Source organism: Acomys minous (genome assembly GCF_964271855.1).
Source record: "Acomys minous genome assembly, chromosome: 15".
Taxonomy (NCBI): Eukaryota; Metazoa; Chordata; class Mammalia; order Rodentia; family Muridae; genus Acomys; species Acomys minous.
In genome coordinates, this window is record NC_140497.1 from 35,346,392 (window position 1) to 35,363,960 (window position 17,569).

At 46.9% G+C, this 17,569-nt stretch overlaps 1 long non-coding RNA gene across 1 annotated transcript; it reads right to left on the bottom strand.

Annotated features, from left to right (window-relative positions):
- Positions 1-15,269: 15,269 nt before the first annotated feature.
- On the bottom strand, positions 15,270-17,212 carry LOC311584478. Its single transcript, XR_014774903.1, has 2 exons — positions 17,120-17,212; positions 15,270-16,036 (listed from the first exon to the last, which is right to left on the bottom strand). It is a non-coding gene; the product is annotated as an uncharacterized lncRNA (long non-coding RNA).
- Positions 17,213-17,569: the final 357 nt, after the last annotated feature.

Genomic DNA, 17,569 nt, shown 5'->3' on the forward strand with positions numbered 1-17,569 from the left:
GTGAAGGGAGTTCCAGAACCCCAATTTCCTGTCTTTCTTTCCCTTCTAATTCTGCAGGGGCTTTGAATATGACTTACTGGATTCCCTCCTTAATATCCTGGTAAAGGGAAGGAGATGAGGCTTCAACATTTTGTGCCAGATTAGCTGGAAGAAGATGTTGATGCTGCCCACACAGCCCCTGCCTTTGCTTCTAATGAGTATCCTAGGATCAGGCAGCCTCCACCTCCCACCACTCAATTTCATCATCTGCTAGAGTTGGAGCAGGATGTCTGATTTCTGTTGCATCAGTGGCGGTACCACCACCCAGAAGCTTGGGAGAGGAACTAGAAGACAAGCCCATCAAAGCCCACCTCGAACAGCAGGGAAATTCCACCCAGTCAATCTCTAGTTCTTTCCATACCGGTGGTAAGTGGCTTGCTCTGCGGTGAGCCACCAGCTCAGCAGCTGTCCTGCTGTGCCTCTGAGGGATAGCTCAGTGAGACATGTGCCAGCACTTGTCTAAATGTCAACACCAGCCCCTGCCATCAGCTAAAGGTCAGCAAGTGAGTCCTCTGACATTTGGGGTCTATAGGGATGAGTTGTGCTTTTGTTGGCTTCCACGGGGCCAGGTGTTACTAGATGCAGAAGCCCAGCTGATGGATTCAGGGCTGGCCAGGGGTTTCGCTGGCCTGGTGAGCGTGCCCTTGTACTCAGAAGGCAGACTCAATAATGTTTACTTGCCTTGCGTGGCAAGTTGTATCTCCTGGCTTTTCTTTTCTGTCTTGAGGATAGCATTCAAGACACCTATACATTCTCTGAGAGGTGATAAGAAAAGAAAATGACCACCTTCCCTCCTGGCAATGGGAAAAGAGATACCTTGTTGGTGTTGGTGTTCTTATATCAGGCATGGGCAAATCAGATAGCAGTCCATTGTTCATCCTAGCTTGATGCCTGGCTTGGTGGCCAAAGCTTTCTCACACTTAGGACACATAAAAGTGGGCTGGAGAGATGGCTTAGTGGTTAAGAGCACTGACTGCTCTTCTAGAGGACCCAGGTTCAATTCCCAGCACCCACTTGGTAGCTCACAACTGTCTGTAACTCAAGTTTCAGTGGATCCGGCTCCCTCACACACGATATTCATGTACACCAAACACCAAATGTACATACCAATGAATAAATAAAAGTTAATTTAAAAAAATCAAATCAAATCCAGGCAGCATAGCATAGGAGGAGGAAGAGAGTCAGAGACCTGTGGACCTCCATGCCTCCCACATACCTGCTCTTTGTTGCCTGGCACAGGTGGGCTGTGGGCACCCCATTTGCTGGAGGATGTCACCCAGGAACCCACCAGCCGCATGGCTAGCTTGCAGCGGGAGTCACCACAATGTGCAAGTATGTAATGTATGTATAGATGGGAAATAAAGAGAAGTGGAGCAGCTTGAGCACTATGAAGAGAGATGGAACTGGAGACTCAGGGTGGAGAGGAGTAGCCAGCCCTGCCATGTGGGGCCATGGTGAGGGCCCATCCTTAGCTGCCACTGGGGGCCATGTGTGGGTCCATAGCTATGCAGCAGCAGGGGTCAATGTCACTATCCATACCTTATATTACATTACTACTAGAGAACACAGAGACTTCTGTGGTAGGAATCTGGATGTCCAGGGCTGTGCAGAACTAGCCCTGTCCTTCTCTGGTTGCAGCACTCTGGATAGCGGACTCCATCTCTCAGCATCAGCAGCACTTAGGAGAGCAGGCCCCGAGGCAGCACAGTGGAGCTGGTTCTGGTGGCTGGGGTGTGGTGAGCCAGCCCAAGGTGTGAGTGTGGAAGAGCAGACCTTGCCACTTATCTGCCATGGGAGTGGCACAGGCACAGAGGTGATGCCTCCCCCTGAGGCAGCCAGAAGAACTGACCCATAAGGGTCATGAAAAGTCCGTAAGCTGGCTCTTCTCACTGGCTGCAGCACTCTGGAGAGCAGGCCCTGCACCTCACCTTGGCAACACAGTGGAGCTGGCCTTGGTGGTGAAGGCACAGGTGATGCAGCCCCAAGGATGTGAGATCAGGAGAGCTGGCCCTGCCCCTCACAGGCTGCAGCATTTGGGAGCGTGGACCCCATGCCTTGACTGGGCAGCACAATGGAGCTGGTTCTAGAGGTGTGGTTATGGGTGAGCCAGCCCTGAAGGCATGAGAGCAGGAGAGCCAACCCTGCCTCTTGCTAATGGTGTCTTTAGGTAGCCTAGCCTGAGTAGTGATAAAGAGCTCCCCCTGGTGGTGTAGATAAATGAGAGCTGGTGGGATGACCAGCTCTGCTACCACCCAGTACCAGATCCAGGGCCCTGAGTTTGCCCATCCCAAAATATATATCTGTGAACAGTCCATATCCATGAAAGGGCCAGTCCTGTTGATCCAAAGCTCTGAATCTTCATGACACAGGGCAACAACAGGATAACTAGGAGGAGGCCCAGTGAGGACCCAATATTGATGGTGTCATAGAAATCGGAGGTCTTAAAACAGACCAGTGACTCATTGCAACAAGTATTTGCAAGTGAATAGAGCAATCTACTGTGTGGATAGAGCATATATTTTGGAACACACTGTGACATACTATAGTTTCCACAAAGAGATATTTTCTGTGCTTTTTGTTTTGTTTGTTTATTTATGTCCCTTTTAAAAAAATTTTGTAGGGTAGATACAAGGGCAAAGGACAGATATGACGGCATGGGGAGATAGGCAGGACTAGGGTGCATTATGTGACACAAAGAATCAATAAAAAGTTTAAAAAAATAAGATGACCAAGAGGTTTTGACTCAATGGATGATGTTACTTCTAGGCAACCCCCTGCATCTCGTTTAGCTATAGGAGAGAGCTTCTGGGGTGGGGAGGAGCCCTAATTCCATCTTCTATCTCCTTCGGGAGGGTTGTGCACAGTGGCCTATGTATGTACTCTGGGATCCTGCCTTGGAGTCTCCATGATGATCTCAGAGCTTTGCACACAGCAGAGAAGTGTAAATGAGAACAGAAACATTGTACAGATGTGCTTGGCTCCGCCCCACGGCGTTGCAGAAGCTTCAAGCTTGTGGCTTCCAGGCACTGATGATGGACATGTGGTTTGCACCAACTTCCAAGAATTAAGGGCCCCTCCTAGGCGGGAATGAGGTAGTTTGGATTTAAATATAGTGGCAATTCACATCTGCTGAAGAGACAGGATCACTCATGGCCAGGGTAAAGCAGGAGTTTGGTGGCGGGCAGTTTTTCCTTTCTGTGCCACTGCTTTACCCTGCCACCTCTTGAGGTTTTGGGTTAAGAGTCTCTCCAATTTATAATGTCCATGAGGAACAGTGAACACACTAGTGGTGACATATGTTCTCTTTGCCAGAGAGAACGTTCTAATGCTGTGCGCTGACCATCGATGTCTCTTTACTATAAATCCAGTTGGCTCCAAGGCCCAGCCTGAGACCTCTCCTGGTAGGGTCCCACTTGTCCCTACAGCAAACCACTCAGACCCACAGTCAGGCCCCTCTGCTCCAATTCTCTTTTCTGCTTGACCTAACTTGTATTGCAAGATTCGAGCCTCAGAGTTCTGGGATAGCTGCCCAGCACCTCCCACCCCATCTGAGTTAGGAGGCTGGCACCCACAGTGCTGTAACCAACCCTCTGTGTTCCTGGCCTGGTATTAACTACACACTGAATTGTCTTCTCTGTGTTCTTGTTGTGTGGTGGGATCCTCAGGAGGCGGGAACCTTGGCTTCTCTTCATGTCCACAGTACAAGTTTTCTTTATCTTTTAGTAACTTTGGATTTAGCTTTTATCCCAGTTGCTGTGCTAATCTGCAGATACAGCCAAAAGTAACAAAAGAGTGACTGTTGCATGTATTAATTTCCAAGGATGCCAAATTGCCACGGAGTGGCTTCAACACCAGACTGCCTCTTAGTTCTGGAGGTTGGCAGTCCCAGATCAGTATGTAAGTGGCTTCGGTTCCTCCTGAAGACTGTGAAGGAAGATCTGTCCCATGCCAGACCCTTGCTTCCAGGACTTTCTGGTCATCTTTAGTGTTCCTTGGCTCATCAAAGCATATCTACCTTCACCTTGATATGACCTTGTCCCCACATGGGTATCTTTTTAGGAGGACATCGGTTAGATTGGATTACTGCCCATTCTGGTGACCACCCTTTAACTCTTTCTATACAGACTTAGCTCCAAATAAGGACAGAATTTCCAGCTATAAACTCTGTGAGATATAATTCAACGTATAGCTTTGTAGAATGAGGCATGCCATTCAGCTGAAGGTGGAGGCAAGGCAGATTGAGGGTGGCTCCGATCACAGCCCCATGCCTTCAGTTCCAGGGGCATGCTTGATCTTAACGTCACGATCAAGTCTCCCCACGACCAGTGACCGACTTCGGAAGCAGAGGGACAAGGCAGAACTGTGCATGGGATGAGAAGGGAAGGAGTGCAAAGGAAAGTTCAGACTCAAGTGAACAACACGAGGGGACATCCTGAGCTAAGGGGAAACATGGCTCTTTGGGGAAACTCGAAGAACTTAGGTGTGAACAGAGCACAGAGTGCGAGGGAAGAGGGGGAGGTGGGGGCAAAAGGAAAGGAGGGCGGGCCTTGATGCGCTTCCTTGTGTATCCTTAGGAGCAAGACCAGATTTCACTCTAGCATCAGGGAAGAATGGCCAGAGAGTTTCCAACAGTGGAGTAACATAGTTAGTGCAGAGTCTTCAAGAAATCCAGTGTTGTAGGGTAACAGGTCTGGGAAGCGTTCAATAATACTGAACCATGTTGGCCACACTCAACAAATGTACTAACTACAGTGGCACCGCAAATGCCTGAGTAACTCTTGTCCCTGGGGGAAGGGCTAGCCTGAAGGTCACAAGTTGTTCAGTTAGGGAGGTCTACTGAGTAGGGTTGGCTTGAGTTCTTCCTGGAGTAGAGGGGGTCAGCAAGATGCTGCCTCAGATTCTGCCTGAGGCCTCCGTGGCTCTTCGATGTTTCCTGATTTGAATGTAGAGTCCATGTTTTCATTGTTGTGGTCATTGTCACAGTCTCCATTATAGAGCAGAGGACTGGGCAACATTGCGTGGTATAATAATCATAAAAGCCAGCTATGAGGGTGTCTTGTAGCGTGCCCCTAAGGATGGAAAATGGGAAGAAGCGTTTGTTCATTATCATTCTGTGATAAAATACATGACCATGTCAACTTAGAAAGGAAGGGTTTATTCTGGCTTACAGTTTGAGGGTGTACAGTCCCATCATGGCTGAGAGGCAGCTGGTCACATCACATCCACACGCAAGAAGCAGAAAGAGCTAGCCAGCTTTCCCCCTTTTATGCAGGACAGGTCCCAAGTTTGTGGAATGGTTTCCCCACCCCGCAACACACACATTTAGGGTAAGTCTTCTGATTTCAATTAACCTAATTAAGAGAGTCCCTCATAGGCATGCCCAGAGGCTAACACAGTTCGTTCTTCACAGGTGTGCTAGGAGGCTTGTCTCTTAAATGATTCTAGGTTCCATCAGTTTGACAATATAATCCATCACACTAACTTAGAAAGTCATTAAATGATGGTTGTAGGTAGTGGTAGTAAGATTTTTTTAAAAAAATTGCTGTTACAGGTACCTGAGAGAACAACTGATAAACATGGGTGATTTATCTGAGCTTATGGTTTCAAAGAGTCTCATCTATGACCACTTGGCACTTTGTGAGAAAGGGATGCTTGGGACATAGCGTGTCTTTCCTGGACACACCCCATGTGACCGTTCCCTCCTCTAGGCTGTGTCCAAAGGGAAGAAGGAACCAGAAGAGCACACGCATAAAGCCACAATGTTTTTAAAGAGTTGACACAAATAATGGTATGTAATTACACACATTTCAATTTTGCCTTCTTAAACACAATATGGTTATAGTAGTTGCTAATATTCCTGTCTATTGTTTGTATTATTTATATTTTACAATTGATTTCCCCTCATTATTACAAGGTATATTTTCCTGCTTCTTTAACAACTGGTAATTTAAAAGTTTTAAATCTTTGCTTGGTGATTTTTACATACGAATAAAATGTATTTTGATCGCATCCACCCTCACAGCTCCTCTCGGATATTCCTCCATCCTGACCTACAATTTTATATTTTTTCCATTTTAATTAAAAAAAATTATAACCTGATAAGTCCAATTAGTGCTGCCCACATGTGCAGAGATGTGGGGCGTCAACCTACCTGAGGCCATACCACTGAGGAAACTAAGTCTCCTTTTCCCAGCAGCCATCGACAGCCAGGGACTCCTCTGCTAGGTGTGGTGCCTCAGGAACCTCTTCCCTCTCCATGCAAAGCTGGGCTGTTGATCAGCTTGTTCTTGTGCAAATCTATGTAGGCAACCGCAGCCTGTATCTATGAGTTCATGGATGTTGTGGTGTAGGCGTTGATCTTTTAAAGGTGCCAGGTCACCATTACAAGAAATGGCTTTATATCACTGTCCCCTGGCCTCTGGCTCTTACACTCTTTCTGCCTGGTCTTCCACAATATTTATTCCCTGAGGCATTGAGGAAAAGACAGAGAGATTCAGATGTATCACTTAAGGCCAAGCACCCACAGTCACTCAGTCTGGGTGCTTCGACCAGGAAGAGTTATTATTATTATTATTATTATTTTATCGAATGCTGGACATTCTGGATTTTGCTTGAGGGCTGGAAATATTCATATTTGCCTAGTCTTGAGCTTTGTTCTGGCAGTGAAGGTACCTGGAGCAGTTTGACTGAGCGGTTGGCTTTCCTGAAGCTTGGTTTTATGCTTTCTGGGCGACAGAACAGTGTTTGTCCAGTGACACTTCTTCCCGACACTAAAGCCAAACTCGGCCGAGACTTTATGAATCACACTGTTTTCCAGGCCCGGCCTGGTGGAATCCTAGGGCCAGGCCGATGTGATCCTCAGAGCTCATTACTCCCCTGACCCCAGGCGCATCTTTCTGCAGCTGTACTGGCTTCCCTGGAGACATGCCCTGGTTAATATCCAGCTGAAACCCTAAGGGTGACCTTTGCTAGACCTTTGTCACTCTCTGTGTGTGGCACTCTCCTCTGCCCTCCAAGCTCTCACTACCGCCAACTCCTTACACTCCCGTCATCGCTCACCTTGAGGAGTCTGCTGGGCTCAGGCAGCCACACTGTCGTGTTGCTCGGGGGACACATTCCTCTGACTGTCAGCTAGGTCAGCCATGTGACTCACCTTCTCAGACAGCTGTAGCCTGATGGGATCACAAAGGTCTCACACATATTTCGTCCCGGTTCTGACATTCGTCAGATAGAAGGCTAGGACTGGTTCCTGTGACTTTATCGTGTTAATAAATGGACATCAGTTCATTTTCCAGGTATATTCCCAGACTCTATCTGTACATGCTCAAACCTCCATGTCTTTCACGTCTACAAATATCTCTCACTGTTGCAAAGGCTGTCTTGGCTGTGCTTACAATTCTTAGGTTGCAATCCTTTCCTTGTGGCATGCTAGACTATTTCCCAGTATTCTTTGTGATCCAGTGCTGTGAAAAAGAAGTCAAATGTTAGCCAATTTTTCTTGGGTTATAATGTGCCCCAAATGTTAAGATCTTACACACACACACACACACACACACACACACACACACACACACACCCTTTGGAATTCAGAACTTTGACAACTAGGATGAGGACTATGGAGATGGCTCAGTAAAGTACATGGCAAACAAGCATGTGGACCTGAATTTGGGTGCCCTTCACCCACATAAATGCTGGGCATGGTAATATGTGTCTATAACCCTGGAACTGGATGTGGGGAGAAGATACGGATGTAGGTGGATCTTGATAGCTCATTGACCAGCCAGTCTAATTGGTGAGGTCTTGCTTCAATGAGAGAACCTGTCTTAAGAAATGAGGTGGAGGAAAATCAGGAGAAGATACCCAAAGTTAACTTCTGGCCTTCCCATGTGTTCACACTTTCACGCAGGTATACCTGCAAGCATACACCTACAGGGACATGCGCATTCACTGCACAAGCGCGTGCATGCTCACACACACTCATGGCTCATGGTTGAGGATACTGTCTATCAGGTGGAGAAGTTAAGGCAGCAGAAGATGAAGCAGATGCCAAAGTGCATCCGCACTGAGGAAGAAGAGACAAGACCCTGAATGGCCGTGCTCAGCCAGCTTCTTGTTTTATGTTGTCTAGGACCAAAGCACAGGGCCTGGGAAACCCCGCTCAGGGTAAGTTGTCCAACTTCAGGCACACCAGTCCCTACAGGAGTGCCCAGAGCTAATTCAGTCTAAATAACCCTCGTGGTGTGCCTGCAGACTTGTCTCCTAGTTAAAAATACACACATGGAGGAGGCTGGAGAGATGGCTCAGAGGTTAAGAGTGCTGCCTGCTCTTCCAAAGGTCCTGAGTGTAGTTCCCAACAACCACATGGTGGCTCACAAACATCCATAATGAGATCTGGTGCCCTCTTCTGGCCTGCAGGAGTTACATACAGATAGAACACTATGCATAAAATAAATAAATAAATAAGTATAAATCTTTTAAAAACTACACACATGGTAAAGAAACACAGATGAATTATTACAAAATCTTTTGTCATTACAATTCTGTGAATTGTCTCTCATGCTTGAAAAAAATCATGTTTGATGAATTTAGAGAGTTTCCTGTATCTATATGGTAATGCAATATGCCCAGGCACAGTGTGCAGTTCAGAGTATATACAGCACCATTCCTATTATTTTTAAAGATTTATTATTATGTATACAGTGCTCTATATGCATGTGCACCTGCCTGCCAGAAGAGGGCATCAGATCCCAGTATCGATGGTTGTGAGCTATCATGTGGTTGCTAAGAATTGAACTCAGGACCTCTGGAAGAGCAGACAGTGCTCTTAACCTCTGAGCCATCTCTCCAGCCCTCCATTTCTATTTTTTTAAATGTATTTTTTTAAGTGTACCCTGTTCTGCCTGCATGTACACATGCATGCCAGAAGAGGGTACCAGATCTCATTATAGATGGCTGTGAGCCACCATGTGGTTGCTGGGAATTGAACTCAGGGCCTTTGGAAGAACAGCCAGTGCTCTTAACTTCGAAGCCATCTCTCCAGCCCCATATCTAAAAGCTGGAAAAAACCATCAACTATGAAACTCTCATGGCTTCTCTGGTCTCAAGGTATGAGACTGTAGGTCTGTATTGTTGATTTCCCAAATGTATCCTCAAGGCTGTCTTCCTTGGTGTAACTCTGTCTTGGAATTGTTGTTCCTTCAAGTTTTCATGTCCTTTCCAGCTTTCCTCTCCAGCTAATGAATACACTCTGTTACCATCACCATGGGATTTTCAGAAACATTTCCTCCATCTGACTGTCATTGTGGTTGGTGTTTAAAATAACTATGATTTGGGGCTGGAGAGGTGGTTCCACAGGCAAGAGAACTTGCTGTTCTTGCAGAGCACCTAGGTTCAGTTCCCAGCACCCACATAGTGGCTCACAACTGTCTGTTGCCCCAGTTCCAGGGAATCCAGTACCTTCTTACCTCCCCAGGTGCCAAATGCATGCTGTGTGTGTGTGTGCACACGCACACAGGCAAAATACTCATAACTCATATTTTTCTGCTGCTTCTATAAGAATTTCCATAAACTTAAGTGGCTCTAAACAACCCAGATTTATTATGTCATATTATGGAGGTCAGAGTGTTAGACATGGTTGCCCAAGGCCAAAGGTACTGGCAGGGTTGATTGCTTCTGGACGTTCCAGAGACTAATCCACCCTCGGTTCTTTCTGCTTCTCATACTGGTCCTCTGCTTGTTTCTGACAGACAAAGACTCTTGTGATTGCATCAAGACAATACAGTGTTGTCTCATTTCCAGACCTGTAACTTCCTCTTGCCTGGAGAGTTCCTAATAGATCTCAGAGACAAACGATACATATTTAAATGTAGGCACCATGGGCTGTTTCTTTCTCCAGCTCCAGGTTAAAATCCTGATGCCCTGTATGATGTGTCTAGGAGGAGATCTTCTGTAAGGCAATTAGAGCATAAGGTTGAAGCTCTTATGGGATTGGTACCATTTAAAACGAGAGAAAACAGCCCATGTGGGGCACTATAAAAGGATGTCAGTGAACCAGGAAGTAAGCCTAATTCTTGCAGTTAATCCAGAGAGCACAGCCAATCATCCATCTTCACTCCGCTCGAAACCTTCCTGCAATGCGGAACTTAAGCACGGAGTCTAGTGAACCCTGTGACAGAAGGGTCACCTGTGTGCTGAATGCCTGTGGTTTATCTATCTGTGTGGAGCAACACCAAAGGCACAGGGGCCTTCTTCCGGTGTGATGAGGTACACTGTGATTTCTTTGGAAAGGACGTGGGTGTGGCTTTTGACCCATTTTTCTGTCCAATCGCCTATAGGCTCCTAATAACAGCCACTGTTAACCTCAGCCTCTGTTAACCTCAGAGACTACTGACTCTTCAATGCTAAATACCCGCTAAGAGGCTTGTTTTCCACTTCCTTCTCGTAGCCATAGTAACCATTGTTGGTTAATCAATGCTTTGGAGGACTCCACAATGAGAGTGAGATTTAAACATACACACACACCACACAAAACCAACTGAAAAACCAGATTGCCATACCCAGGGAAAAGAAAGCAAGTCCTTTGAACTTTACTGGGCTCTTTTGGAAATAGAATGTTCCAGGAAAAAAAAAAAAAAAAAGAAATGTATTATGACCTAATGTGCCCAGTCTGGCTACTTTGGAAAGCGTTGGCCACACACAGAGCTCTGTCACTCTCCTGAAAATAGACGGAAACATACTGATTAGAGAGACTATAGACAAAACACTGGTTGTGCCAGGATCTGTAGGTGGACTGGTTGAGTCCGTTCTCCTAACTTCCGTACAGGTGGGTGATGATGTAATCTTTGCTGCCACTGGATTAGAACCACCTAGGAGTCTAACCTCAGGGTGTGTCCATAGAGTTTCTGGAGAGGTCTAACAGGTGGGAAGACCTAACTGAATGGGCAGCACCATTTCACAGACTGGGATCCCAGGCTGCAAAACAGGAGGAAGTGAGTGCAAAACAGGAGGAAGTGAGTACAAAACAGGAGGAAGTGAGTACAAAACAGGAAGAAGTGACTGGAAGGCCAGAGTTCATCCCTCTCTGCTTTCTGACTGTATGTGCCATCTGTCCAGCTGCCTCTCTCTCCCCTTGTCACGCTTTCCATACCACGATGGATTGTAGCCCTGCAAACTGTGAGCCAAAACAAACGCTCCCTTCCCTGAGCTGCCTTAGTCACAACAGTAAGAACCATAACACATCGTTTTGCAGGTGAAACTTGCTAAGCTGAGCCTTATTTCAAAGCTGGATTGTGATAAGGATGGAACGGGACCTGGACCCACCATGACCGATGGCAGGATAAACTCTTATGCAAAACGAGTTCCCCTGGAATGTCCCCAGTGTGTGTACTTATTCCATTGCCAACCTTTTTTTAGTCCTAGAGCTAAGCCAAGAATGTTATTTTCTTTCTCAATGAGTGAGCATGTTCCTGGAAAATTCAGACTTCTCAAGAAATTGGCAAAACCACGACCAGTTTTCTCCGGAGAAGGGGGAGGATCCAAGGCCTAGAGATATAAAAGGCCGCAGCTACGCCTCCAGGGAGATGCTCGCCACTTCGGTTCCAGCTAGTGGGGCAATAGAGCTGTGCAGGTGCAACTGCGTGACAAAAATCTGGAGAACTGAGACCTCCAGGGGTGCCTGTGCTGAGAATGGGGACAGGCTGGGAACAGGCTGGGGGGCCCTGGAGCCAGGAGAGCTGCACCCCCCACCTTCAGGAAAAGAACCAGTTCTGATGATAACACAACTTGAGGCTGAGGTCCATTTGTCCTGGCCTTTGCTTCAGCTGTGCACACTTCCTGCACTTTGCCGCAAGTTTCCCTCTGACCTGAAGCTCATCTGTCAACATGCTGCAGAAGGGCCTGGGGGGATGGGCCACTGAATTCCTCTGTCTATCTTCTTTCTCTGCTTGCATCGTGGCCCCTCCTTTCAGTCAGCTGATTGGGATGGAGTGGCATGGGATGGGATAGGACGCATAGGTAGCTGTGCCTAGTTCTGTGGGACTCCCCACCCCACCCCTATGCTGGGGCAGGGACTTTGCCTACATCCTGTTGTTTATCATAAACCTAGACTAGTCTTGTTTCCTATGGAAAGAAGCCAGGCATCTGGGGCCTCCAGTGACGTGCCATAATCACCAAGTGATCTTTTCCAGTGAACACTCAGAATCCACTATCGCATAGCGATGCGGCACCAGCCCGTTTTGTAACTTAGCATCATCGGTATGGCTTTGATCTTACTGGACTCTGTGCTAAATGTTTGGTCCCCAGCTGATGGTGCCCTTGGGAGGGGACCTGTAGGGGTCTGGTCCCTCTCAGATGAGTACGCACATGACACAATGTGCTCTCTGTCTTTACGTTCTGTCTTTTCACAGCTCCCTAAAGCAATGGAGCCAACTGACCGAATACTGGAGCCAAAACATACTTACTCTCCTTTACGTTGACTTCCTCAGGCATCTTGCGTCAGCAGCGGGAAGCTGACGAACACAGAGACTAGAGTCTCTGTATAAAGTTGCATTTGTGATCCTCAGAGTGGATCGCACTGTGAGGAGTTATTCAACGAGCTCTTCCGTCTTCTGAAATCTTTAAACATGGGAAATACAAACAAACACGAGATACTATTTTTAATCAGGATGCCAAAAAAAAAAAAAAAAGCCTGATAATACAATACAAGGTGTGAGTGAGGTTACACGAATGCACACTCATGTTCATACACACATCCACTGATTTCTGGTGGTTGTGGGCTTTTGACGAGCGACTTGCAAGTGTGAATTGAAACACACTATCTGTCCCTCTATGACCCAATTTCACTTCTCTGATTCTTCCCAGAGAAACATTTACCCAAGCGCTAGAGGAAATGAACCAACACAGCACCATGTATGTTAGCACAACAAAAACCCAGCTACTCAGAAATAGGGAAACAGCTCAACAGACCGGTTTGTCCTTACAGAGTGCCATGCAGCAATCAAGGAGAACCAGGCAGCTCTCTGTGGCCAGCGTGGCAAGTTCTCCTACATATCCTGGCTCATGGACGCATCACTAACTAGAATATGCACATCTCTCCCGGCCTTACAATTGAAACTATCAGGGTATACATTTTATTCAACTACCCGAGGAAGCATCTTTTGAAAGGAGAGACATTAATCGCCAAATAACATTTACCTCTATGACAGTGTTAGACCTAGGGTGAAGATGGCAGTGCTGGCTAGCTCTCTGTCAATTGACACAAGCTAACATCATTATGGGGAGGGGGACTTCAACTGAGAAAATGCCTCCACCAGATTGGCCTGTCATGCAAATTCTTGATTGGCGATTGATGCAGGAGGGTTCAGAACACTGTGCACTGTACCGCTCCCAGGCTGAGATTCTGGGTCTATAAGGAAGCAGGCTGAGGGAGCCATGGGGACCAAGCCAGGAAGCAGCACCCTTCCATGGCCTTCCATCAGCTCCTGCCTGCCTCCAGGTTCCTGCCATTCAGGTTTTTGTCCTGATGTCTGTCAGGGATGAATTCTGATGTGGCCCTGTAAGCTAAAATAAACCTTTTTTTCCCCTGTTACTTTTGGTTATGGTGTTTTATCTAAGACAATGGCTACTGGAGAGGTTAGTGTTATCTATTTTCAGTATGTTTTCAATGGAGACTATAGCATAATTTACAATGTATGTAATTGAAAGAATTTAAAAGAATGATTACAAAGATTGTGGTATACTAATATTTACCTTTTTTGTTTTTAGTTTTATTTGTTTTAGTTTTTTGAGACAGGGCTTCTCTGTGTACCCTTGGCTGTCCTGGACTCCCTTTGTAGACCAGGCTGGCCTCGAACTCATAGCGATCTGCCTCCCTGGGTGCTGGGATTAAAGGCATGCATCACCACGCCTGGCTATTAACGTTTATTAATGTGTTAATTGGTGCTATGAAATTTATAAATTGGATCCCTGTGAGTTCGAGGCTAGCCTGGTCTACAAAGGGAGTCCAGGACAGCCAGGGATATAGACGGAGAAACCCTGTCTTAAAAAACAAACAAACAAACAAACAAAAAAAAGTAGAAATAACCACAATGGTCCAATATCAAGAAATTAGTTAAATATATGAAAGAGGATTTCATGATAAATGGCAACACTGTGATCATGTCATGTTTATGCACCCACCAAATAAATGTTCACAACAGCTGATCACCAAGCAGTGGGCAAGGTGTTTACACATTCAACTCACAGGCAGGTGTCAAGGTCCAAAGTCCAGTTCTTTGAGTCAACTATCTTTCGAAAGGTCCAGTGCTACTCTTTGTGATATCAGTGATGGAAACAATGACCCTGTGAGACATCAGAGCATCTGAGATGCAGAAGGTCCAGTACCACTGTCTGCAATATCAGTGATTTAAACAATGACCCCGAGAGACATCAGAGCATCTGAGATGCATAAAAACCACAGAACAGGGCCCTTGTCCAGGGACAGAGGTGTTGGGCCCCAGAAAATCAATACTTGTACAGGTGACCTTGAGAGGCCCTAGGGGGGACAGAACAAGCTGGGCTCAATGAGAGAAGGTTTCTATGAAGTTCCATAGAGGAGCCAAGTCAGCTTGAAACTTACTCAAATCTCATGAGCCAAAGAGGAGTCAGTCCCCTTGGCATGAGGCAGAGGCAAACCTACCCATCACAGCTGCAATCCTGAGGCCTTCTGGTCATTTACAGTTCTCCCGGTTCATTCTCTCTCCTAGAAGCTCAGAGATCCTCTAGAATCATCCCCAGATTTCCCTGACTTTCCTCTCACCTGGGAGGAATCTATTCAAACCTTACCCGTTGGGCTCCTCTTTTGGGTTTTAGATTTTGTATGACTCTCATGTTTATGTTAATATTTATGATTTTCCTCTCAGCTAACCCTGTATTATAAGCACTATCAACTTCCCGATTCCATTGTTTTCATGGTTTGGAAAGGTAACCTCCCCAAATGGCTGTGATCTAAAGCTTTGGTCATCAAGCCTCTGATCCTGTTAGAGGCAGCGCAGTCTTTAGTGGATGAGACCTAGTGAAAGGAAGTCAGGCTGCTGTGTCCTTGAAGAGGACCAAGTCTTCTTTCTGCTCCTTGGCTCCCATGAGGTGAACCCCTCCCCCAGCTTCTGCCTCCATATTCTCCCTCGTCACAGAAGCAGTGTGTGTCATCAAATTGTAAGCGAAGGTGAAGTGAAACCACCAAAACATGAGACAGCTCTGTGGGCAAAGGAAAACAGTTTAATTCAACTGCCAAGGCTATCATCGTTTGGGGTTCAGAGAAAACAGCAAGGGAGAGTGGGGGAGCCCTGCCAGTTATAGGGGGATATGTTGCAGCAGCCGGAAGAGGGTGGGCTACCTGGAACAGCCTGGCAACTAGCATGGTGCTCTGATCCACAGGAGGTTTGTTTGAGTCGATAGAGGATGCGATACCATTTCTGGAAGTTGTAGGAGCAGATAAAGTTGTGGCTTTTCATGGCAAACAGAAACCTGTTTCACAAGGTTTTTAGGGATGCTAAGTGTTGAGCTTGATCAGAGGCTAGCCTGCGCTGAGCCCTGGTAGCCATTTTGGGGAGTTGGGACCTGACGCAACTGTACACTAAAATGGCTGAAGCTGTTACTCAAATAACCCTTTTGTCCTTTAAGTTGATTTATCTCAGGTATTTTGTCACAGCAGTGGGACATGAAGCATCTCCCCATTGAGGCAGAGTGTCTGTCAGTGACACCGCTAGCAGAAGACCCCCCATCTTTACTTCTTCTTGCAATAGACCCTTAGGGAATTACAAGCCCTGTCCAGATTAGGGTTGGCTCAAATCCACAGGGTGTATTATCCTCCAGGAGGGTCCCGCTGGCGAGCAAGCGATCTGGTCCTGCAAGCCCTTGACGAGGTCAAGGGCAGAGGCTTCTCACCTCTTTCCTTGCTAGAGAGCAGAGTTCACACCTGCCCGGGAGTCTCTGGAGTGGACAGTCAAGTGCAGCTCTTCCTCTGTGGTGGAAGACATAGTAAAGTTTGTCCGTACCCTTCGCTGGCACTTATCAAGAAATTGGCCACATAGGTTGAGTCCTATGAACTACTATACAAAAAAAAAAAAAAAAAAAAAAAAAAAAAAAGGAAAAAACAAACATTCTCTTGAAAGCCATGGAAGAATGTTAGAAAATTAAGCGGTCACTGCAATTAGTGAAAAAGAAACCTGTTAGGGCATTGTGGGAAAGGAATAGGAAATGGAGAGCGAGAGAGAGAGAGAGAGAGAGAGAGAGAGAGAGAGAGAGAGAGAGAGCGCATGTGGAAAACGGAAGAATGGGGTGGGGGGGGAAAGAAAAGAAGTTCTGCACGTATATATACGTGACAGTGCACACCACCACTTACTTTCTCTCTCTTCACCAGCATAGGTAATATGGCCCTTTCTACACCGGGGACGAAGGGGGGGAGGTAGTGGCGGGGGGGGGGGGGGGGGGGAGGCGGGGGAATCTGAACGCTAAGCAGCTGTAGCTTAAAACAAACAAACAAAAAACCCAATAAAGCAGCAAGCATGAATACACCTGGATCCCCATTACTGTTTAGAGGAGGAAGCAGGAGGGAGAAAAGAGAGGAGCTGGGGAAAGAAGGGAAGGGGGAGGAAGAGGAGGAGAATGAGGGAAAAAAGAGAAAAAAAAGAGGAAAATGGGAGGAGAGACAAAGAAGAGATATTCCAGTCTCTGAGAATTAATATCAAGTGCCTGGATGATTCTAGAACCCATAGCCTGGGCCTATAGCTTCTACTTTCCTTTGACCTTCATTTTTCCTCCATCGCATTAGCATGCTGCTCGCCTCCTATGGAGGGGCACGGAGCACTCACTATGACAAGGACGGCCCACAGTAAGTTCCCTGTCTGTTTATGACAAGCAGGCCCCGCCATGCGTGAGGAGGAAGCTCCTGGAGGGGCAGGTGGGCTGTGAGAAAGCTGCTTTGCCCGGAGCGCCAAACCCCTCACCCAGTGTCCAGCGAGCCTCTCCATCCTCATCCCAGCAGCGCCCACTTCGGTGGAGGAGTCTGCGCGGCACCTGCCGCCAACTCCGTGATCTCACTCACACGGGATTCCAGCTCGCTATTCCTCAGTCGAATCTGAAAACACACGTCAGAGCTTTTCTGGGTGATCTGTCTACGGATTTGCTTAATTTCCAGTCTAATTCTGACAGGGCGCTTTGGCTTTGGCGCAATACTGACACCCAGTGTTGGAATCTACAGGGTTGAAAGGAAAGTGAGATCGATCTGGAAGTGACCTCCACAGGATGGCGTGCCACACACACTGCTCTCAGCGAGCAGGAAAGCTCAGGGCATGGTGAGCCAGGCCATGCTCCCTCCTGTGTTCACACTGTGGTCCTTCCACAGGAGAAAAATTATTCAAAGATTATCTCGCTTTAGTTACAAATTTTTAAAAATAAGCTGGTTCTTCTCAAAGGATTTTTATTTTTTTTGTTTGGTTGTTGGTTGGTTTTTCAAAACAGGTTTTCTCTGCAGGCAGCCTTGCCTGTCCTGGAC